Raw genomic sequence first — 24,100 nt, 5'->3', positions numbered from 1 at the left:
TTGCTGGACCAGCACCCTCTGGTCCTTAAGGGGGCAGAGGGTGCTGGTCCCGAAGGGGTTAACCACTTGCGTACCCACCGTCTCTGGCATCTTAGGTCTCCACTCATCAGTTTTTCTCTGCATTTTCTGCACAGGAAAACAGCAACCAGTGTTAATCAATGGGCTAGATCACACTTGAATGCGTTTTTCACATGCAGAAAAATAATTGACAGTAATGCAAAACTGTCAGAAAACTCATGCAGACAATGTGACTCACAGAAAAACTTATGAGTGCAGACAGGCCCTCAGGGCCCATTCACATGTGTGAGTTGCAAAATGTTTTGCGCAGGTGATTTTATCCTGATTAGCGCTGTAAAATCACTGTACACTTTCATGATTCGGAGCGATCGCGATCAGCGCTTTTATAAGCACTAAATCGCAATTGCTCCAGAATCGCGGCAAAATGTTGCTGGAAACACATTTTGCGATTGCGGCAGTAAGATCACTGCCATAGGTTTCTATTTCACTAGCGCTTTAGAAAGCACTCGTGCTTCTGCGATTAGCTGGAATTACCCGGTAATAGCCCAAGGGAGAACAGGGCCTAAGGAAGGTAACGCACTAGACGCGTTTGCGCGTTTTGCCGCAGACAAGCCTTTGTGGACGGCTTGCCCATGCTCTGTGGCACAGAACCGCTCAGGCTAGGCTTCTTCTGCTGAAGCCTAAACAGGGCGTGCTGCTGCTGCGCATGGTCAGTGCGGCCGTGCACACGCAAACTTCATGAGTCTCCACGCTGGAACGCCTGGTGGAGGAGAACAGGGGGAATGAGCACTATAATTACAGCGCAGGAAATGTGGGTGCAGCCGGCCCCACCATAGGCCGTAATAGGAATTACAGGCATAGCGGCGCACAATCAGTAACTTCGGTGCCGTCAGAAGACTGAGCTTAAGTTGCTTTTAAAACACTATAATTTGCCTTCCAGCAATAGCTGGAAGCCGGATTACATTATTCCCCACTATCCACGTAGACCTAGAGGGGGAATAATATTTAACGCAGCCGGGACTTGTGCAGCAGCAGGATAAGCCATATACCGGCTGTATCCTGCGCCCAAGTCTCTCGGCGACCAATTCATAAGTATGTCGGGAGAAGCGTCCTGGAGGAGGAGGATCAAGAGACTTCCCTCTTGCAGGGTAAGCATCTGACTTTTTTGTTGCAGAAACTCACAGGTTAACTTTTAATAGATCCTTGTTTCATTTGAATTATGCATAAAAAAGTTTGTTTGAAAAAAATAAATCAATAGAAAAAACAGTTCACATGAACCTCCTTTGTAACAATTCTGTTACAAACCTTTTATGCAAAAATAATGAATGCAAATAAAAATGTGTGCCTTAGGTGCAGTAGAAAAATATTGTTTGGTGGTTTTGCGAATACTGTATCTGTTTTCTTTTGACGTTGGCATAGAGCTGAGTGCAGTACAAGTCATAACACATTGGAGCACGGCAGTGATTGCCCTTACACATGGCACAGGCCTACAGAAGCTGGGTGTTATTAATCTTGTATTGCTGCCAGCATATGCAAGAAGGTGGTAGCACGTTTCAGTATTTATTTTAAAAGATCATTGCAGAGAAGTGTATAGCTATGATTTATAAAACAAATTTTTTAGCTCCTAAAAGATCCGGTGTCATTGAAAAATCATCTTTTGTTTTAAAGCGAATTTACAGACTGATATGACATTCAAGGACATAAAAATATGCGGCCCAATTTTGTTTATGCCTGAATAGTCACCCTACATGCTTTTCTCTCAAAGTAATGTCAGGTCGCTGGTGCTTGGAGGGGCGCTCATAGTAAGGAGAAGAAGAGTCCGCACTTGTCATGAGAAGTAACCTTTATTGAAAGGACGTATCCATAACAGCCAAGGCAACATCTAAATAGCTGACATGTTTCGGACTACTGTCCTTAATTATAGCTAACAATACTTTGGCTAAATGGCCATATAAGTAGGAATCCCAGTGCATTATGGCCGCCCATCACTCCACCCAAAAGGGGGGAGGAGCACATAGAGCAGGAGCAGCGGCGGCTGAATGGAGTAATGGTTAAGGGCTCTGCCTCTGACACAGGAGACCTGGGTTCGAATCTCGGCTCTGCCTGTTCAGTAAGAGACCTTAGGCAAGTCTCCCTAACACTGCTACTGCCTATAGAGCGCGTCCTAGTGGCTGCAACTCAGGCACTTTGAGTCCGCCAGGAGAAAAGCGCGATATAAGTGTTCTGTGTTTGTTTGTTTGTTAGAGATGGGCAAATACACTCGGATAACCTACACATGAACCAAATCTACTCGTGTAAAAACATACAAATTTACAAAAATATAAAACACATAAGATAAAATGAGGAACATGTTAGATCCCACAAGTCAAAGAAAGCAATATTAGAACATCCTAGTTGGAATGTTATCAAGCACATTAACAAAAAGCAGGTGATGACTCTTAAATGGATAAAATCACAAGGAAATGAGACATGGAGGGAGAGCCCATATAAAAGGGGAGTGGATGTATGCCAAAATCATATGATGGCTGCCAAGTCCTGCTTGGCATTCAAACCATGTGGAGACCTGGTGTTCATTTGAAAAATCCATAAAGCTTCTTTCCGTAACAGCTTTTTATAAAGATCAACCCCCTTTTTTGTTGTGACTACCCTCTCAATCCCACAGAACGAGAAACTAGTCATGTCCCCTCCATGAGCCTCTCTAAAGTGTTTTGCCACATTCGTGAGGTTAGATGTATGCCAGTTAGCACCCCACGTGTCCTGAAGAGGCGTGTGATGCACGTGAAACAGCTGTAGACTGAGGGGCGCTTTTTGTACCTGTAACATGTGGGGTGAATAAAGAGAAGATTTGTTGGAGTGCCGGAGTCTGTTTGAATTCCTGTGAGAAGATAGCACCCAAATAATGTTCGACTATTCTCTGTCTCAAAGGCCGGGTGGTACACCCCACATACTGAAGTGAGCATGCACCACAAGTAATGAGGTACACTACGTAGCAAGTACCGCAATTGATAAATTGCCTAATTTTGAACCCCCGGCCGTTTGAGACAGAGACAGCAGTTTTAGACACTCTATGTGCATGACAGGGCTCTCATACTGTGAACCAGCCCTTACTGACCCTGGGCTACTAACCCATTTGCTAATTTAGTGTGTTTACGCTTGTTGTTTGATGGAGCCATTAGATCCAATTGCTTATTTACACTTTTTTACATGTCAAAAGGAAGCTAGACTTTATTGAACTAAATTGTATCTATAGTTTCAAGTTGCTGTGTACACCCAGAACATCGTTTATGAGTTTGTGCATGTAAGTATTGGAGCAAAGTCCCTAGTATGCAGCACCAGCGGGGATTGCGTGATGCCGGATACATGTGCTTTCCGGTTGCTTGGGCAACCGTCCGAAATAACACAATCCCTCCTTCTCCCCCTTTCCGCAGCTTGTATTGTAATAGGCAGGATTAGTAAATATTAAGTGGAGTTGAAGGATTTGGCAAAAAGTGCCTGTAAACTCCACTGTAAATGATGACACAGGCTCCTCTTAGCACAGGAAGCCCATATAAATCTTTTTCTCCTGCCGCTGGCTTGTGTGTTATGAGGTGTGGTGTAAGTACCCGAAATTGCTGCACGTCTTGTAAATACTCTTTTAAGTCTTAATACCCCTCACCCCTTTTATGCTGGATGGAATAAGTTGTTACTTGAACACGCAACAAAAGCTGCTTGTCGTGTGTGGAATCTCATGCCCATTTTTACTGCTGAACATATTACATAATGGTGTTATGTTTCAAGTGGCTTGCAGCAGTTAGGGATGGTGAGTGATTAATTACTTCTGGCTTATTTGTTCATTTGCACATTGTACCAGCAATAGGATTGGTATTGCTGACAGTAAAAATGTGTACAAATGAACGTATCAGAGCTGCGCAGATATTTTTTTAATGTCAGCCGTGGCTGTTTCATTTTCCAGTGCACCTGCTCGGCCCCAGCCATATGTGTACGTCGTACGCGGCTTGCACAAGTGCAGGACGGCCACAGGGAGCGCAATCGAGAATGTGCATGGCCAGCACCGCGCAGGCGCACTGGATCAGCTGAGCCACAGCGGGAGACCGGATAATCGGTGAGTGACGTCACGGACAGGAGACCGCAGGAGAAAATGTAGGATAAAAAGTGAATTAAAAAAGGCCCATTGTCTCCTATTAAGTTCAAGTTCTTTATGAAGGATTGAACATATTTGAATTGAGGTGTTTTGATTGGATGAGACCAACACTTGGCTGTATGCATTCCCATGATCTAGTAGGGACATGTTAGTTAGGGTACTGGCAGGCTTGAAGAAGGGACAACCAATCCAAAATGTCGCTGTACGTATCTGATAAATACCCTTCAAAATAAAATAACATTACTATCTGGATGATGCTGGACATTGTTCTTTACTATTGTTTTAGTTTCAAAAACTTTTATTTGGTAGCAGCTTGGCAGTACAAAGATAATATGTATATCTCAGAACATTTCATTAATAAAACAATAGCAGTTATAGAAGGGTCTTAGTTACATACTTATTGATGTAATGTGAATTAGGTATATGTTTTATCCATTCTGTAGTGCTACCTTTAATAACAGTGAAATCAAGGATAGAAAAGTGATAGCTTTTTTTGTTTTTTGTTTTTTTAAATATACAAAATCTATATACAGGATCTTCTCAAAAAATGAGCATATTGTGATAAAGTTTATTATTTTCTGTAATGTACTGATAAACATTAGACTTTCATATATGGAGATGAAGATTTCAATTTTCAGCACAACCTGGCACCTGCTCACAATGCCAAAACCACTGGTTTACTGACCATGGTATTACTGTGCTCAATTGGCCTGCCAACTCTCCTGGCCTGAACCCCATAGAGAATCTGTGGGATATTGTGAAGAGAAAGTTGAGAGACGCAAGACCTAACACTCTGGATGAGCTTAAGGCCGCTATCGAAGCATCCTGGGCCTCCATAACACCTGAGCAATGCCACAGGCTGATTGCCTCCATGCCACGCCGCATTGAAGCAGTCATTTCTGCAAAAGGATTCCCGACCAAGTATTGAGTGCATAACTGAACATAATTATTTGAAGGTTGACTTTTTTTGTTTTAAAAACACTTTTCTTTTATTGGTCGGATGAAATACGTACATTATAGAAAATAATGAACTTTATCACAATATGCTAATTTTTTGAGAAGATCCTGTATATAAAATCGGATGTGTGTGTATGTGTGTGTATGTGCCGCGATCACTCGAAAACACCTTGACCGATTTGAACGAAACTTGGTATGCAGATCCCTTACTACCTGGGATGATATGTTCTGGGCGTCTCGCGTCTCGCGTCCCCCCTGCTCACCTGGGCGGAGCTACAAACAGCAAATCAGATTTCACCCATTCATGTCAATGGAAAAAATGTAAAAGGCTGCCATTCTCACAGTAATCAAGCCAGAGTCCCCACACTTGGCACAGTTGATCACTTGGTGACGGAGGTTACCAATCCAGGAAAAGTGGGCGGAGCATAAAACAGCCAATCAAATTTCAGCCATTCATTTTCAATGGGAAAATGTAAACTGCAGCCATTCTTAGACTGTTAATCGCAGGGTTTTAAAACTTGCCACACTTGGCCACTGGGTGGCTGGAATTAATATTCAGGAAAGTGGGTGGAGCCTACAACAGCCAATAAAAATCCACCTATTGATTTTCAAGGAGTATATTGAAACTGCTGCCGTTCTTACACGGTTAACGGCAGAGGCTTCAAACTTGCTACAGTCGGTCATTGGGTGACTGGGGTCCCAATTCTCTAAAGGGGCGGGGCCACAAACAGCCAATCAGATTTCCTTGGTGGGTAAACTGCTTCCTTTCACAAATTTTTGATGCCAGGAACCTGAAAACTCACAAACTTGGTCATTAAGTGTGTCAAGGTTACAAAAACTTAGTGGAGTAAAAAACAGATTTCCCTGGGAAAATGTAAACTGCAGCCCTTCTTCACTGTGAGGCCCTGTTCACACTGCACGCGTTGCCGTCCAGATTTCAGCAACGCGTACGGGAGGTCGACATGCACGACATCAGACAGTGCATAGACTGCACTGTTTTATGTTTACACTGCATGCGATCCGGGGCAGTGCGGTCCGGGAACGCATGCTGCACGCATTTTTTCCCAAAACACGCGGCTGACCCATTCACTGAAAGTGAATGGGATCAGCCGCGCAATGCATAGAAACGCGGATGGCGTGTGTTTTATACGCGTTGCATTCCGAACGCACGGCCATCTGACTTTCATAATATGAACGTAGCCTTAATGGCAGGGTTCTCAAATTTTGCACTGTTGGTTACTGGGTGACTGGGATTAATATTCAGAAAAGTGGGTGGAGCCTAAAAAAGCCAATAACAATTCACCTGTTGATTTTCAAGGGGAATATTAAAATTGCTGCCATTCTTGCACTGTTAATGGCACAAGCCTCAAACCTGGTACAGTTGATCATTCGGTCACTGGGGTTCAAATTCAGAAAAGGGGGTGGAGCCACAAACAGCCAATCAGATTTGTTTCATTTCACTGAGAAAATACAAATTGATGCCAAGGACCCCAAAGCTCACAAACTTGGTAATTGAGTGAATGTGTGTCAAGGTCACAGAAAGTGGGCAGAGCCAAAAACAAATTTCACTGGGAAACTATAAACTGCAGCCATTTTTACACTGTTAATGGCAGGGTTTTCAAACTTTGCCCAGATGGTCACTGGGTGACTGAGATTAATATTCATGGAAGTGGGTGGAGCATATAATAGCCAATCAAAATTCACCTGTTGATTTTCAAGGGGAATATTTAAATTGCTGCCATTTTTACACTCTTAATAGCAGATGCCTCAAACCTGCTACAGTTGGTCATTGGGTGACTGGGGTTCAAGTGCTGGAGAGGGGCGGAGTCTCAAACCGCTAATCTGATTTGTTTAATTTCTATGGGAATATACAAAATATTGATGCCATAGACCCCAAAGCTCACAAACTTGGTCATTGAATGTTTGTGTGTAAGGGTTAGAAAAAGTGGGTGGAGTCAAAACCAGCCAAATGCATACCCGGGCAACGCCGGGTCATCAGCTAGTAGTCTATAAACATTTAAAGAGATTTAAACCTGAAGTTCTCCAGTACCAAGCCAGGAACTGTGCCACATACATTAGCTTATTATTTTACTAATGTTTTAGAGCAGAGATTTAATTCTAAGTTTCATACCAGTTCATCTCTCCAGGTACAGATCTAATGCTGGGAATACACCATAAGTTTTTTTTCGGCATATAGATCGTTTGATAGATAATTTCTGACATGTCCGATCTGATTTTCGATCGTTTTTCTGATCGATTTCTGATAGAAGTGAATGGAAATTGATAAGAAAAGATAAGAAAATCGATCTGAAAATTGATCAAAAATAAGATTAGACAGTAAATTAACTGAAAAATCTTATTGTGTATTCCTAGCATAAGAAAAAAAAACCCATCTAACAGCTCAGTAGTCACAGTGTTTAAATGTTACCACCTTTGAGTGAGATGAAACTCCTGCCACTAAAAATCCTGCTTTAAACTTTTGATTGCTTGGTCTGCCTGACTCTCTTTGAGTAGATTTAGGGCCGGCGCTTCCATAGAGGCAAAGGAGACAGCTGCCTCAGGGCCCCAGAGCTTGTAGGGGCCCCCAGTGGCTACAAGAGGAAACATTTTTTTTTTCAAATCGGCCTTATAGTTTTTGAGAAAATCGATTTTAAAGTTTCAAAGGAAAAAAAATACACATTTAAAAACCTGCCGACTTTAATGGTTGATAGCAAATCCACCTTAAATGCTAGAAACCCTAAATTTGCAGGATATGTTAAGGAGATCATTAGGAATAAGAGGAAAAAACAATTTTTCAAAAAGACCTTATAGTTTTTGAGAAAATCGATTTTAAAGTTTCGAAGGAAAAAAGTGTATACTTTTAAATGCAGTAAATGTAACTTTTAGTAGCAAACCTAACGGTAGTGAAATTGTATATGCATCAAACGAAAGCGCAATAAATTTCCTGACGGGGTTTCCAGGGGGTTATACGCAGCCGCAGCGCTTTGGCCAGGGATCGCTATACAGCCGCAATATGGCTGTATGAAGATCCCTGGCATTTTTTCCTATTTTCCCAAATTTTTTTTATGTTTAGAGTGTGGTAATTTAAAAAAAAATTTTTTGTGGGGTCCCCCCTCCTGAAACTTTTTAACCCCTTGTCCCCCATGCAGGTTGGGATAGCCAGAATGTGGAGCTCCAACCGATTGGGACTTCACACCCTGACTATACCAGATGCAAAAAAGGTCCCCTAATGCCGATTTTTGTCCCGGGGTATATGTTGGGGGGGCCCCCAGGTTTATTTTGCCCTGGGGCCCCATTGTTGCTTAAACCGGCCCTGAGTAGATTGCAGCCAGTAGCAATGACAGTCTGTTGTGCAGGAAGTGGCCAGGGTCTGGGCTCTTGACCTGGTACTTTGATTTTTATTTTTTTTGACACCAGCTAATCAAGGACCTTCTGCATAAACGCTGCACCTGAGAGTGTGCACAGATCTGGGACAATGTCTGCACTTGGAGTGGGGATTTGCAAAGTAAAAAAAACAAACTCTGCAGACCAGCGACAGACAACCTACACCCAAGGGTGGTGCATAGAATGTGCATCTGATGCCTCGTAACATGGCGAGAGAAGTTCACGTAATTTTGTTTAAATGGCTACTTAACCAGATTAAACAACAAAAAAAATCTTGCAGCGTCCTTACTTGTGTTAATCGCCTGAAATTATCTAATTATGTCAGGAGATATTCAGCAGCGCCTTAATTCGTAATCATAAGAATATTGTGTGTCGTCTAAGAATTTTCATGTTTAAAATTATTTTAAAAACTACCACTTATGCGATTAATTTGCTTCTGCCATTGAATGCTAGCTGGTTCTTACAATTACCAGTAACAATGGAAGCATAATTTACACTACTTCTAGGGGAAAAAAAACCTTCATTATGACTTTTTCCTTTTTTCTTTCTTTTACCTCTTAACTTTTAAACAACAAATGAGAAATAATATTACCCCAAATGAATTGCACAACTTGATTTGAAGAAAGATATCTAGTTAGACACACACACACACTGTTATATAATTGTTGCCTATTTTTGCTTGCAGCACTATTATATGCAAGTCTAAGCCACGATTAGCGGCTTCTTGCTTATACTTTGCTGTATTGTTAAAAAGGCCCCTGAAACACAGGGGCGTAGCAATAGGGGTTGCAGAGGTAGCGACCGCATCGGGGCCCTTGGGCCAGAGGGGCCCCAAAGGGCCCTCCCCCAACTACAGTATTAGCTCTCTATTGGTCCTGTGCCCATAATAATGACTTCTATAGATACTTTGAATACTGGTAATCCTTAAGAAACTGTTTCCCATGCTTTTTTTGCACCTCTGACACTGTAGTTGCCATTGGCAGGTTTTGGTGTGCCGTATCAATTGTTATGTATAGAGTGCTTGGGGGGGCCCCATTGTCAAACTTGCACCGGGGCCCACAGCTCCTTAGCTACGCCACTGCTGAAACAGCTCTTTTGAGAGCTAATGTTCTTGTGTTGTGGGTTTTTTTGTGTGTGTGTGGCCCACTGACACTTGTATATACAGCCCTGTGTGTCGCAGCTGGCCCTTGCTAATTGCTATACTGTGCCAGGCCTAGCACATTCAGTGCTTACCTTTTCACTGCACCTGTGTGTGTGACAGCTGCACATTTGTAATACCAGTCAGTGCATACCTGTTCATGTTCACTGCAGCTGCGTAACAGCACACAGTTTTATATACCAGTCACTGCATACCTGTTCACTGTACCTGTGTGTGTGACAGCTGTACATTTGTAATACCAGTCCATGCATACCTCTTCACTGCACCTGTGTGTGTGACAGCTGCATATTGTATTGATACCAGTCCGTGCATACCTGTTCACTGTACCTGTGTGTTTGTGACAGCTGCACATTGTATTGATACCAGTCCGTGCAAACCTTTCACTGCACCTGGGTGACTGCACATTGTATTAGTCAAGTCAGTGCATACCTTTCACTTCATCCCCCCCAATATGGACAAAACAGGCAGAGCCAGAGGCAGGCCACCCGGCAGGTCTGTTCGAGGTCGTGCTGTCGTGATTTGGTGCAGCCCTGGACCAAAGTACAGTGTTCAGAAGGCATGTGCCATCAACCCCCAAGATTGTCAAGACGAAGTTGACACAGAACACCTCATCTTCCTCAGCTTCCGCACGGAACCATGACATATCTTCCTCCTCCTGCTCTGATTCTTGCACCCCACTTAACACTCAGTTGGCCGCCACCACCAATGTGCCATCATCTCAGGGCTCAGCGGTGTGGAATTTTTTTTGTGTGTGTCTGCCTCAGATGAGAGCAATGCCATCTGTACTCTCTGCCACCGAAAATTGAGCTGTGGAAATACCAAGACCCGCGTAGGGACAACTTCCTTATGAAGGCACATGATGACAAAGCACAAATTGCAATGGGATGACCACCTGAGGAAAAGGAGCACACAAAAGCAAAGCTACACACCGCAGTGGAAAATACCAGGCTGCAATTATTTCTCAAAAAAGGCGATACCCAGACTGTACCGTGATGTTGAAAGGCAAGTGGTGTCATCTCTGGCACACAGCGTTGGGTCAAGGGTCCATCTGACCACGGATGCCTGGTCTGCAAAGCACGGTCAGGCCTGCCCGAAGACTAAGTCAGTCCCCAAACATAGCATCTCTGTCTGCACGCAGTGTGACTGCCTGCCCCACTAAGTCGGTTCCCACACAGCATCTCTGCCTGCAGGCCGCTTGACTGCCTTCTCCGCCACCACCAACAGGGTCCAGGACTCCAGGTGGATTCCTGAATTTTTAAGGCCGCTGCTAGCAGAGGCCGCTAACAAAAACAATAATTTTTCTGGTGCGTGTACATGCCTGCCTAATTTTTCTGGCTGCACTGTGACTGCAACAATAAAACAAAAGGCATGTACATGTGTCAATTCCCCTTCGTGATCGTTACCTTGCTGCGGTGAAGGGGCTTGCATATCACGATGAAGCAATAACCGCCGGCTATACGAGTGTGTTGGGGGGCACACTCAAGATAATAAGGTCGTTGCTTCATTGTGGACAGACCAAATTCGATCAGCTGGACAGTCACTGTTGTTCTGTCATTGAGCTACCTCAGCCCGACCATATGGGCTTGAAAACCGCCATCGCCTGCACTCTCGCCACGGTGCGCACCAGTCCAGCACGGCCATCACTACACAAACAGCTGTTTGCGGTGCGTTACACAGTGAGTTTGGTCTGTCGGTGTGAAGCAGTACACGAATTACACTACCTGATTGATGTATACACGCAAGATGTTTTAAAGAGGATCTGTAACGTCAAAACGTCCCCTGGGGGGTACTCACCTCGGGTGGGGGAAGCCTCCAGAGCCTAATGAGGCTTCCCACGCCGTCCTCCATCCCTCAGGGGTCTCGCTGAAGCCCTCCGTACAGCAGCGACGTAAATATTTACCTTCCCGTCTCCTGCGCAGGCGCTCTGGTGGCTGTCGGCTCCGAAGTAGGCGGAAATACCCGATCGCTGTCGGGTCTGCTCTACTGCGCAGGCGCAAGTCTCCGGCGCCTGCGCAGTAGAGCGGACCCGACGAAGATCGGGTATTTCCGTCTATTTCCGAGCCGAAAGCAGCCACAGCGCCCCCGCTGGAGCCTGCAAAGGTAAATATTGATTTGACAGTCGGGTCTGTCGCCGGCTGTTCGGAGGGCTGCAGCGAGACCTCCGTGGGACAGAAGACGGCGTGGGAAGCCTCATTAGGATCCGGAGGCTTCCCCCACCCGAGGTGAGTACCCCCCAGGGGATGTTTCTGATGTTACAGAGTCTCTTTAAAACACTTTATGCCTCCAATTTAGCGTGCAGTGTGATTTCTGCCCTTACAACCCTGCTGTGCGTCAAATCCGTAATTTTCCCCGGAACTTTTGCCGTGTATCCCACTCTGCCATGCCCCCCTACAGGTGCTGGATCCCTTGAAACATCTTTTCCATCACTTTTGTGGCCATAATTAGTGTTTGTAGTTTTGAAAGATCGCCTGCCCATTGAAGTCTATTGAGGTTCGCAAAGTTCGCAGGTTTGCGAACGTTTGTGGAAGTTCGCATTCGAGGTCAGCGAACCTAAAATCGGAGGTTCAAGCCATCTCTAATTCAAATGCTGCTTTTTTTGTTTGTTTTTTTTCAAGAATGCCAACGTTTAACAGCTAAGCTTTTAATGACTTTTGAAGGCTTTTAATGGCTTTCAGGAGAGCGTTGCGTTTTTTGTGCTTTTGGTGGCTTTTACAGGAAGTATATGGAAAGGCTGGGCTTTTAAGGGCTTTCATTGGCTTTGAGTGGCTTTTGCTGGCTTTTAAATGCCTTCTAGAAGCTGCATGGTGATTTTGAGACAAGACGCTGGGATCAACTGCCAGGCTTTCATGAAAGCCTGCAAAATCTTGTACTAAATGCTCCCATTCACTTGTATGGGACAGCGGTAGATCCCTAAAAACTTTACTGTTAAAATGCTACATTTAGTGCCAGCAAAACGTCGGTGTGAACCAGCCCTTAGGTGAGTATCTTTTTTTTTTTTTTTTTTTTTTTTTTTTTTGCTTTAGACTTTCTTTAGAAGCTATTATGTTGTTACTTATCTTTTAAAGCAGAGTGGAAGTTCTGAGTTGAGGTCCTCTTTCACTATATATTGGATAGCATGAGGTAGAGAACAAAGGCAGCTCGGCCAAGTGTCACGTTTTCGCTGTGGCACTAACGATTTGCAGCCTCTATCACGGGGCACTGGTCAAATGTCCGACCTCTTCACAGAGCAAGAGAGTTTGCAGTTAACTGTTTTACTGCCCAGAATCTTTTCAGAGAACACTAAAAATACATGCATCACATCACACTCTGCAGCTTTGCCTCACGCCGAACTTCATCAGTAGCACAACAACATAAAACTCCAGACTCAGCAAGGTATTTCTTTGAAGTTGAGAGAGAGACAGGAATCTCTACCCTGGCTATCTGGTTACAGAGAATCTGAATAGTGAGGTGGATATCTTTTTTTTCAATATGCTTGTGAAGTGCTAGAAATCCTGTATGGATCAATCATATTGGTTGCATTCCTCTGTGCTATTGCTTTTATTAATAACCCATATTGTGATACAAGATCCTTAATTAGGGATAGTTGTGTGATTTTATGCATTTACAGTCCTTGGACTAGAGTTATACACTTGTAGGCACTGTGTTAACATTTCTGATATGTGAACTTTATTTTCTTATTTAATATATTCATAACTCTTCATGTAGAGCTGTTTACTCTAATTTATATCCTTTATCACATGTGTGTGCTTTGATTATTCTTTAAATAGCTTGCCTACCATTGCTCCATGTGCCAATCTCTGCATAGGATGGAGGGGGAAACTGTTTAAGGGAAGGGCGTGGTTTCGAAAAATTGGGGCTTGGTTAAGTGGCAGTGTCGTGTCTTAGTGTCCCTTTTTCCTGGCTCCAAAAGTAGGGAGGTATGCAAAGGTTGTGATTTGAAAGGAAGTTCATGAGGCACACTCACCACAGTTATTCAACTAGTTCGGGTGACACAGTGCATGGGACCTTTAATATGAGGAGATGTAGAAGTATGCCTTTTTTTATGTAAACCTTCCCTTCACTGTTCATTACATGTATAAGCTTGTTGTTTGCACTTCCCATTATTTATTGTGCAGTGTTACGTAATGTTGTCATTGTATAGGAGACTATAATAATTATAATAATAGACTAGGTGGGGGAACACGGGATCAGGAGAGGTCACACAGGAAGTCAGGCCATTGAGTTCTCGTGTGGCCAGTTACACGGCACTGAGATGTAGGTACTCAAAATGCAGAAACCTCTCCAGCAGTCAGTATACCAGGAAACAGAGTGGATGGATGATTAAGAAGCCATAATACTGCATACCATGAGCAGAGGAGTGGATTCTAACGCATTACACACCAACAAAATTTAGATCTCTAGCAAAAACAAGTCTTTCTACCACTATTGTGTGTGAAACACAGGCATAGGGGAAAATCAGCCGCAATGAGAGTGCCGATAGTGGAATATCAGTACATTGACTAATATTCTGTTATTTACAGTGTTCATTTTCATTAGCAAAATACCGGTACATTTTATCAATATTTTACTATAGCTAAACCTTATCCTACTCTCACACAGAACTTTCCCACTTGAATTCTGCCCTGTCGCACATGGCATTTATATTACTAGTGACCTTAGCCCGTTTAAAAACTGGCTAGGTCTGTCACGCACGCTCACATGCCTTCTGGCTCAGTCTTCCTTCGGCTCTCTGCAGTGTCTCTGCGTCTTGTCCCTGCACATGCGTAGTGCAAAAAAGTACTGACACAGGGACAGATGCAGGGACACTTGCAAATTATATATAGAGATTATTTATTATTGATTTATAAAGCACCACTATATTTCATGGCACTGTACAAAGTAAGAAACAAACAAATATACAAAATACAGAACTGAAAATTACAGTAAAAGAATTCACACGATTAATAAAATGTATAGCAAATTCTAAGACCCAAAATGGTGAGAGAGCACTGCCCTTGCGAGCTTACAACCTAAAGGAATAGGGGAGCAACAAGAGATGGGGTAGTATAAAAAAATCATACCTAGAGGCGGTGTGTTTTTAGGATATCTAGGAGGAGTGCTACTTGGCCTTAGGTCAAATGAGAAATGGCCTAAAGTAGAGCGTATGCTTGTTGGAAAAAGCGAGTTTTGGGGGAGTGTTTAAAGAGAACCCGAGGCGGGGTTCTTACATCGCAATCCGCATACAGAGGCTGGGTCTGTCTATAGAGCCCAGCCTCTGTTGCTAGTTAGTTTCCTCCAAAGCCCCCCCCCCCCTGCGCGCTGTCAGACCCCATCAAACACAGCCACGCTGGCGACACGCACCGTGTCGCAGCCGGCTGTGTTTATCTCACTGATGTCAGTCTCCGCTCTCCCCCGCCTCCTGAATCGCTCCGGTCCCCGCCCACGTCCCTTCCCTCCCCCCCCCCCCCCCCGCTGATTGGAGGGAAGGGACGCGGGCGGGATCCGGAGCGATTCAGGAGGCAGGGGAGCAGCCGAGATTGACATTCGTGAGGTAAACACAGCCGCATAGCGCGGCTGTGTTTTATGGGGTCTGACAGTGCGCAGGGGGGGGGGGGGGCTTTGGAGGAAACTAACTAGCAACAGAGGCTGGGCTCTATAGACAGACCCAGCCTCTGTATGCGGATTGCGATGTAAGAAGCCCGCCTCGGGTTCTCTTTAAAGATATATGTTGGAGAGTGACTGATGTGTTGTGGAAGGGCATTCCAGAGGAGGGGTGAACCACATGTAAAATCTTTTACACATGAATGCCAGGGGGTAATTCTAGAGGAGGACAAAATAGTTACCGTTACCTTTGCTTTTTGGGCTTGTTTACCTACCGATGGATGTGGGAATTTCCAACTCCATGCAAGTAACCAAATCTTCTGTTGCCTCACTATTCCATGAGAGAACCAGTACCTGGATGACATAGCAGAAAAAAAGGCAAGCACTCATCTGAGGCAATTAGTACTGAGTACCATAAAGATGATTACCTCAAGTATGGATCCTCCTGGCATTGGTATGAAGGCAGATGTTGCTAAGCAGCCAAACACCCACACATTTCACCAGTATAATTTACTTGGCTTTGTTTGCCTGCGTTCTTCTTCTTTTTGGGATAAGGAAACTCATTGGGTGGAGAAACTTTCATTAATTCTAAAGAACTATTTAACATGCATAATAGTATTCATGTTGGTGCCGAGCCAATTCTTTATGGGAGGTTTTTGTGTTATTTTCAATCCTTGTGCTGTGTAGTTACATAAACATACAAGAAATCGGGGACGTTATGTACAAAGTTAAAAAAAAATAAGTTATTTTTAGCTGTATAAGGACCGGGAGAGTCCAGACACTTTCACCTGCCTGCATTGGCTATACAGTATTTGATAACATTTCCCACTGCATTCACAAGTTTTAAAAAACCAGCAGGTGTATTCAATAGATAAAACATTTTTTGTGTGTGATTCTAGAGACACACACACACACACACACACACACACACACACACACATACACACACACACACACACACACACACACACACACACACACACACACACACACACACACACACATACACATACACATACACATACACATACACACACACACACACACACTCTCTTACACTTATTCAAACTCCACGTTGACACACTACCCATATCCTTCCGTTTCCACCTGAAGAACATTTCCCCTTACTCAAGACACAACTTGACGAGGAACTGTAGGCAAAGGAACATAATTAATAGAATGGTTTTATTTTTACAATATTCATTTATAAATAATTGTCAGTGTTTGCCCATTGTAAACTCTTTCCTGTCCCTGATTTACATTCTGAAATGCAATACAGGTGGCAACATCTTTATTCCTGCCAAGTGATCTCTGTCAAACGTTAGTTTACTAAAGGTGGCTACTAACGATACAATCTTTTTCATCCAATTTTACCAAATCTATGTAGTATAAGGGTAAACTGAGTAAATATATTGAATGGATAATTTAGGCATTTAATTGTTTTGTATGACAGTGCTCCTCTTCTATCTCCTGTTTGCCTGCAAAATCAAAATCTGGACATAGTGCATTACTGTCGTATATTTATATCACTATATATATTCCCAGTGCTAAAGCGTGCGTTCACCCGTGCTCCACTCCAAGAGTGTAGGTTATCCACACCTCCCCTATAGGGTATATGCTCACCAGATATATGTTGCTTAAATGCCAACAAGGTTTCTATTATGAACCAGCCAATTGTCGATTTGATTTTCAACTCCGATCGATTTTAATCCAATCCTCATAAAAATATATAAAACAGAACATAGCATAAAACCTTTTAAAACCATCAATATCCTGCGCACAGTGCGCACTCACGCGATTCTGTTGAATAACAAGCGTGTCGAGCTCTCTGGCCCAGCGGTATTGCCCTCTCCGCGGATTCGGCGTCCCGTCCCCGCTATGGCGTATCCGCGTCTCTGCCAATGTTAGGTGATCCCGGCGATGTAGTTGCCTGCTCCTTGTGACGTCAGACGCTCCTGGCTCCGCCTTACGCGTTTCGTCCGTGCGGACTCATCAGAGGCTGACGTCACAGGGGCGGCCGACGTCTTTTATAGCAAGCACTTCCTGGTGATGGCCCGCAAATCCATTGCGGCCATCTTGACGTACGCTACGCTTCCCTTTCTAGTCATGCGCATTGGGCTGTCATGTCCCTGCGATCTAATTGGTCGCCATCAGGGCATGAAAACCCCGTCTTTTCCATGCTTGGGATGGCTGGTCCTCTATCTAATGCCATCTAGTGGCTGTTTTCATCAACACATTACACTTATTCATAGACTTAAATTAACATTTTATGCACATACCACTCTGGCGCCATCTCCTGGCCTTAATAGTTATTGTGTCATGCACATTTATACCTCTTCTGTAAACAGTTATTTCCCTAATTCCCTTCTTTAATTTTAATATTACACCAATGTGTTTTTTGTATCCACCTCTTACTGTATACTAGACCCTGCATATCCAGGACCAGCCATACCTCACACAGAACTGTGTTGTTGTGGAAATACTGCTGGCTGGTGATTAGTCATTCATTCGCTGGGTTCATTGTGTCCTTCCTTATATTTACATCCCATGTATTATTGTGCGTTTCCCTGTTGGCCCCTGTTTACATAACTGGTCTGCAAAGACCCACTCACAGGGGGACAATCCTATACCCACTCGAGGTCTATTCCTCTATGTGTATTTGTACCCGGTGCCCTTAGTGACCTTAATTCTACCTTATGGCAACCCCCTCTTGTCTACTAGTGTATGGGTCTGCCCATAGTTATATGTTTACCTGTGGTATAGGATTCTCAACACACCTAGTGCATTTTACACCATAACAATTTGTGCCGCATTTCTGACCCCTGTTTACATAATTCCCAACTAGTGGGTTAGGGAAAGGCCCTTTACAGGGGGGGAGGTCTGGTTACCACACCTTTACAATCGACAATAGTTCTATACCCCTGGGCTTCCCCACCCTGGGCCTAGATCTAAGGGGCCCCTTAATTAAATGCTAGCGGTACCAAAACTCCCAGCACATAATGTTTTACATATATAATTTAGGCAGTTACCTTATATTACATAGAAATGTTAAGATTGGATGAAAAAGATTGTATCGTTAGTGGCCAGAGTTCTTTGCACAGAGGGAGATGCTGCTTGCTTGGCAGTTAAAAATAACGGTTATTTCCCACAATGCAACAAGGTTCACAGACGGCAAACTGTCTGGGCCATGGCTCTGTCATCACGCTGTGGGTGGAATTACCACAATATTAGACATACAGACCCCCCCCCCCCCCCCGATCTATTTGAGAAAAGGTAAAGATTTCTCATGGGAAAGGGCATATCGGCTACTGATTGGGATGAAGTTCAATCTGGGGTTATAGTTCTTTTTTAATGTAATGTGAACCCTATGTGAGAGATGTATAGAGGCTGCCATATTTATTTCATTTTGAGCAACACCAGTTGCCTGGCTGCCCTGCTGATCCTCTGCCTCTTATAATTTTAGCCATAGGCCCTGAACCCAGCATGCAGCAGATCAGGTGTTTCTGACAAAATTGGCAGATCTGACAAGATTAGCTGCATGTTTGTTTGTTGTGTAATTCTTGTGTAATTCAGACATTACTTCAGCCAAATAGATCATCAGGGCTGCCAGTCAACTGGTATTGTTTAGGAATTAAATATGGCAGCCTCTTTATACCTCTCAACCTCAAGTCTGTAGCTAATGATTCTGCAGAGTGTTGTGAGCCTCTGTTTGCGCTGACCCCACCTCCCAATTGCTTCCATGTTGGGATAATACTTCGTACTACTGCAGTCAGGTCCATAAATATTAGAACATCAACACAATTCTACCATGTTTAGCTCTATAAACAAGCACAATGGATTTGAAATGAAATGATGTGCTTTAACTGCAGTCTGTCAGCTTTAATTTGAGTGTATTTACTGTATATCCTCGAGTATAAGCCGAGATTTTGGGTCCAAAAAAGTGGCCAAAAGTGGGGGTCTCGGTTTATACTTGAGTCACTTCATCTGCCCCCCCAAGTGTCCCCGAGTGCCTGCTCGACCCCCGCCATATACAGCATGTGCTGTATAATGTTGTGGCTATATAGCACGTCAGTGGCTCATTTACCAGTATGTCAGCAGCTGCGGCTCCCCCCGCGCGTCTTTTACCCCCCCCCCTTGCTGGAGCAATGTGGTCCGGGCTGGCATAGCGCCGGTGCACAGCATTCATTCACAGGACCAGGCTGCCTGAAGGAGTCTCATGTCTATGACACCCTCTAGTGACGCCTTTTACTGCGAGCGCTGCTGCAGGACGTGATAGAGCTGAGACTCCTTGGGGCAGCGTGGTCCTGTGAATGGATGCCGTGCACCGCTATGCCAGCCCGGACCACATCGATCCAGCGGGGAGGTTAGAGGGGGGGGTAAAAGATGCGGGGGGTAGCCGCAGCCGCTGGCATGCTGGTAATTGAGCCAGTGACATGCTATATAGCCGCAACATTATTCAGCATTATTCAGGTGAGGGACACAGGCGGAGGACTCAGAGTAGCTGCTAGGATGCTAGTAAATTGAAGGAACACAATGACTCTACCCATTTATGGCAGGGGACACAGGCAGGGGTCGAGCAGGCACTGGGGGCACATGTTATGCATGCTGACATATGTGTACATGATTCACCTGCACCATAATACCACCAGCATATGGTGTAGGGGGCACATATGTCATGCATGCTGATATATACATGATTCACCTCCTCCATAATACCACCAGCATATGGTGGAGGCCCCCTTCTGGATGTCATTAGCAATAAAAAGTTTACATTCATTCTCTAAACCTATTTCTTGCTATCTGCTGATGATTTTGTTCTGCTTTTCCTGTGTATGGTTGTGGCCGGTCATGGATGTGAGTGGTGGTGTGGTTGTGGCATTTCCTACCCCCGGCTTATACTCGGGACAAGCATTTTTTCCCCTTTTTGTAGGTAAAAGTTGGGGGGTCGGCTTATACTCAGGTTGGCTTATACTCGAGTATATACGGTACTTCCAAATCAGATGAACGGTGTAGGAATTACAGCAGTTTGCATATGTGCCTTCCCATATGTCTTTTGCGGAGGACAAAACTGAATGGAAATGCCCCAAGAACAAACAGGAACTGAAGACAGTTGCAGTAGAGGCCTGGCAGTTAAAGCAAATCGTGTTTGTTACATTTCAAATGCATGTGGATTGTATGGTTGTGTGTAGAGCCAAAAATGTTAGAATTGTGTCTATGCCCCAATATTTATGGACATGACTGTAGTTGGCAGTGGAATATTTTATTAGCGAGGAAATTTCATGAATGTACGCCTTGTACAGGTGGCATCTTATCACAGTACCATGCACTGTTCACTGAGCTCCTATTGACCTATTCTTTCACAAATTCTTATAGCAGTAGTCTGAGTGCCTAGGTGCTTATTTTACACACATGTAGCCATTGAAGTGAGTGGAAAACTAGAATTCATTGGAAAGGTGTTCAAATACTTTTGGCACTATAGTGCAAGTCTCATACAAACGTTAGGCAATCATTGTCCCGAAACGGTCATCCAGTATTGTCTTTGGCAAGATTCTTGCATATGGCCAGCCGCCTTCAGAAGAGAATGACACTAGTACTGGGGAGCACCTGCTGCTTATAAAGATGCCTAAAATGATCACAATTCATTATTTCTGGTCATAAGTCTACTGTATATTTGCAGCTTTAATATTGACTTTGAAGAGGAATGTTTGTGCATTAATTCCTGCATGAAGTGCTTAGCACTTTTATCTTCATTATGCCTAACGTAGCTGACAGCAGGTGGCTATTTCTGTTTTGTTTTTGTTTTTTTTGTGTGTTTTTTTTAAATCTACCTGATATTGATCCACCTTGCTCAGTCTCGCACAGAACAGCCTTTCCACATCAGTGTTGAGTCAGCAAAACTAAAGCCTTGTACACACACTATAAGGCTCTTGCCGAGGGAGTCATTTAGGCAGGGCCAGTTCTAGTGTCAATGGGGCCCCAAGGCAAAATTAACCTGGGGGCCCCAAACGGATACCCCCATGACCAAAAAAATAGCATTGGGACCCTGTTTGTTTCCCCCCAGGGCCTCTGAGCCAGCTGTCGCCTCCCCCCAACTCCCCCCGCTCCCAACTTAATCCCCTGGGACCCTGCAATTCGCACACTAGCCGGGCCGAGGCATAGGCTAGAGAGGCTTCAGCCTCAGGGCGCAGTGTAGCAGGGGGTACACAATTCATTCAGCTGTTATTCCCAATAGTGTTTGAAGCAGAAAGAAATAAGAAAAGGGGATACATAGCAGTGACTGCAAGCCAGATAACTAGATATTAAGGTGTTGGGGAGGTTGTGGGCCCTGTGGCCCTCTTAGTCTAATAGCAATCAGTGTGTGATGGCTCGGGTGGGAGGGATGGAGGGGCGCACTTTGGTGTCTCAGCCTTGGGTGTTGCAGGACCTTGTCCCTGCTCTGCACACTAGGACAAGTGAGATGATACTCTGCCAAAGACATTGCACTTCCCCGGAGAGCACAGTTAAGAGGGGAAGGAGGCACCTTGGGGGCCCTACAAGCTTTAGGTCCCATGGCCAATAGCACCCTTTGCCTCTATGGAAGCGCCGGCCCTGCATTTAGGGCCTCTGCTGAGAACCTAGGATAGATATGGCAGCCCCTGATCCTCCCGAAGCATTGTCAAGTGTTTCCAACTACCAGATTATCTTGCCCAAGTGCCAGCAGAGTCCATAGTGCTCCCCCCTTACCTCTCCCACTCCGACATGCGCTGTGCATCATCCCTGTGCCTGCTCTATAGCAGCAGAATGAGTCTCTAGTCCATGGGCTAACTACATGTCTGTACAGAATTTGTCCCCAAACCATCGCCGGAGGGATCGAGTCTTGATCCCTACAGACAACAGTAATTATACATGAATCAATTGAGGTAGCGTAATTTTTTTTTTATGATTTTAATAGATTTTATTTTTCAATAGATTTTTTTTTTTATCAACTATATTGTGTAATCTGTTTTAAAAAAAATAATGTAATATTTGTCTAGCTTTACAGAAAAATTGCTCTGTCCTTACTAATTTGAGTAAGGTATCAGATTCTGTCTGTAGATCTTTTTTAATGCTATACTAGATTTCTAATCGTCAAACAAACATTACCATTGACTAGTCAACCATTCTTCTAGCTATCTTATCTAATCGTTTTACATACAGTCACTCAACGTTTATTGTACATGTAAATTCATCTTTCACTGAAGGCCAGTTTGGGCGTCAGAGAAGACAAAATAGTAGTACAGGAGAGTTGTGTCCCCCTAGCCCCAATGGTGTCACTGCCAGTGCCTGGATCTGAACTCTTGCAAAAAAAATGGTATAACCTTTCACAGTTTATCACTGATCTGATTTGGCGATTGGTTGGTCACTCCCTGATCAGAAATGTACTGGGGATTAGTAATCGATGAACCACCTTGCCCCGCTTGATTTCAATCACATTTGAAATGGGAATTGGTTGTACAACCTTCTCCCATTGGCAATGTACCATGCGATGCCCGTTAACCCCTTTCTGCTGCTCCTTCCACCATCTGCCTGGCGGCAAAAATATATATACATTTTTTTACAAAGCTTATCATTCTTTTCATTGAGGAACTTTTTGAAGTTTATTGATTGGACAGATTGGTGTCTGCAAATTTCTGTCAGATTTGATTATAGTGATATTTTACATTTTTTGTTTTCCCATCTACCTGCATTTGTTCACACTGTAAAATACACTGCTGTATAAGGATGTAGCTCTAATGTCCCTTTTTGTGCAATTTTTGTAGATTTTGTGAAGTTCACCACCTAAGATTGTGTCTCAGGACAGCAGCTGTGAAAAATTGCATTGCTAAAGGAGCTTTTCCGCATCAGGCCACTAGGAGGCACAATACCTCCTAACTGAAACTAATGGACTTCACTAAATGACATGCTAAAGTGAACTTCACCATATTTTCAGACGTGAACTTGGGCATAACTGCAAACTTTGCTTATTGGGAAATATGTGTTAAACCGCTGTGAAACTGAAAAGTTCAAACCTAATTAAGTGTTTAACTGTATATATTTATTGCACTTCTACATATACTAGGAATTGTAAGAATTCTGAACAATGTCTGCGCAAATACTTTGCAGTTTAACTTTACTACAATCTCATTGGATCAGGGCCGGTTTGCACCAAATGTGTTATAACAGCGCCGATTCCCTGCCTTTTTCATTGTGTCTGCTGTGCACTGATGCAGCAGTGCGTTGTGCGCTCCAACGCATGTGTTGCCGTTACACTGTAATAGCATCACATCTGATCGGCAGTATATGAACAGAATAAGTGTGCTCTGTGTAAAAAGACACGTATAAAGGCAAAGAAGTCAGTGACCCTTTTTTTGTATTAGACCTGGTTCACACTGGCACAGATGGAAAACGGATTCAGTTTTACATCCGTGAAGCTCTGCTCTGTTAGCGCATGGTCAATGCAACGAATCTGTCGATCTGGAAAAATCGCAGCAGACCCAAACTTGCGGTCCGTTTCGCGGAACGTGGTGAACGGATCTGTTCATATGGACCAATGTGAACGAATCCATTGGTGAACATTAGATCCATTCTCATCTGTTCTCGTCCGCTAAACCTTACTTTTTTTTTTTTTGGCCAATGTGAACTGGGCCATAGTTAGAGATAACCTACACAAACCGATTCAAGTAAACAATGCATGGAAAAATGGTGCAAAAGTAGAACAGACACTCAAATCAAGGATTCAGATGAGTGTTTCTTGCACTGCTTTTTGTTAAAGGATATCTGAGGTGAAAATAAACTGATGAGAAAATCAATTGTATCTATCCTCCTCCTAAAAATGACTTTTTTAGATATCCCACAGTTTTATT

At 43.9% G+C, this 24,100-nt stretch overlaps 1 protein-coding gene across 2 annotated transcripts in view; it reads left to right on the top strand.

The window, feature by feature from the left end:
- CRYL1 (crystallin lambda 1) overlaps window positions 1–24,100 on the top strand; it is a 175,115-nt gene that overhangs the window by 50,847 nt on the left and 100,168 nt on the right. The window lies entirely within an intron of this gene.

Source organism: Hyperolius riggenbachi, chromosome 2, assembly GCF_040937935.1.
Source record: "Hyperolius riggenbachi isolate aHypRig1 chromosome 2, aHypRig1.pri, whole genome shotgun sequence".
Taxonomy (NCBI): domain Eukaryota; kingdom Metazoa; phylum Chordata; class Amphibia; order Anura; family Hyperoliidae; genus Hyperolius; species Hyperolius riggenbachi.
Note: the sequence above shows the minus strand (reverse complement) of the source record. Positions and strands in the feature narration are given on the sequence as shown.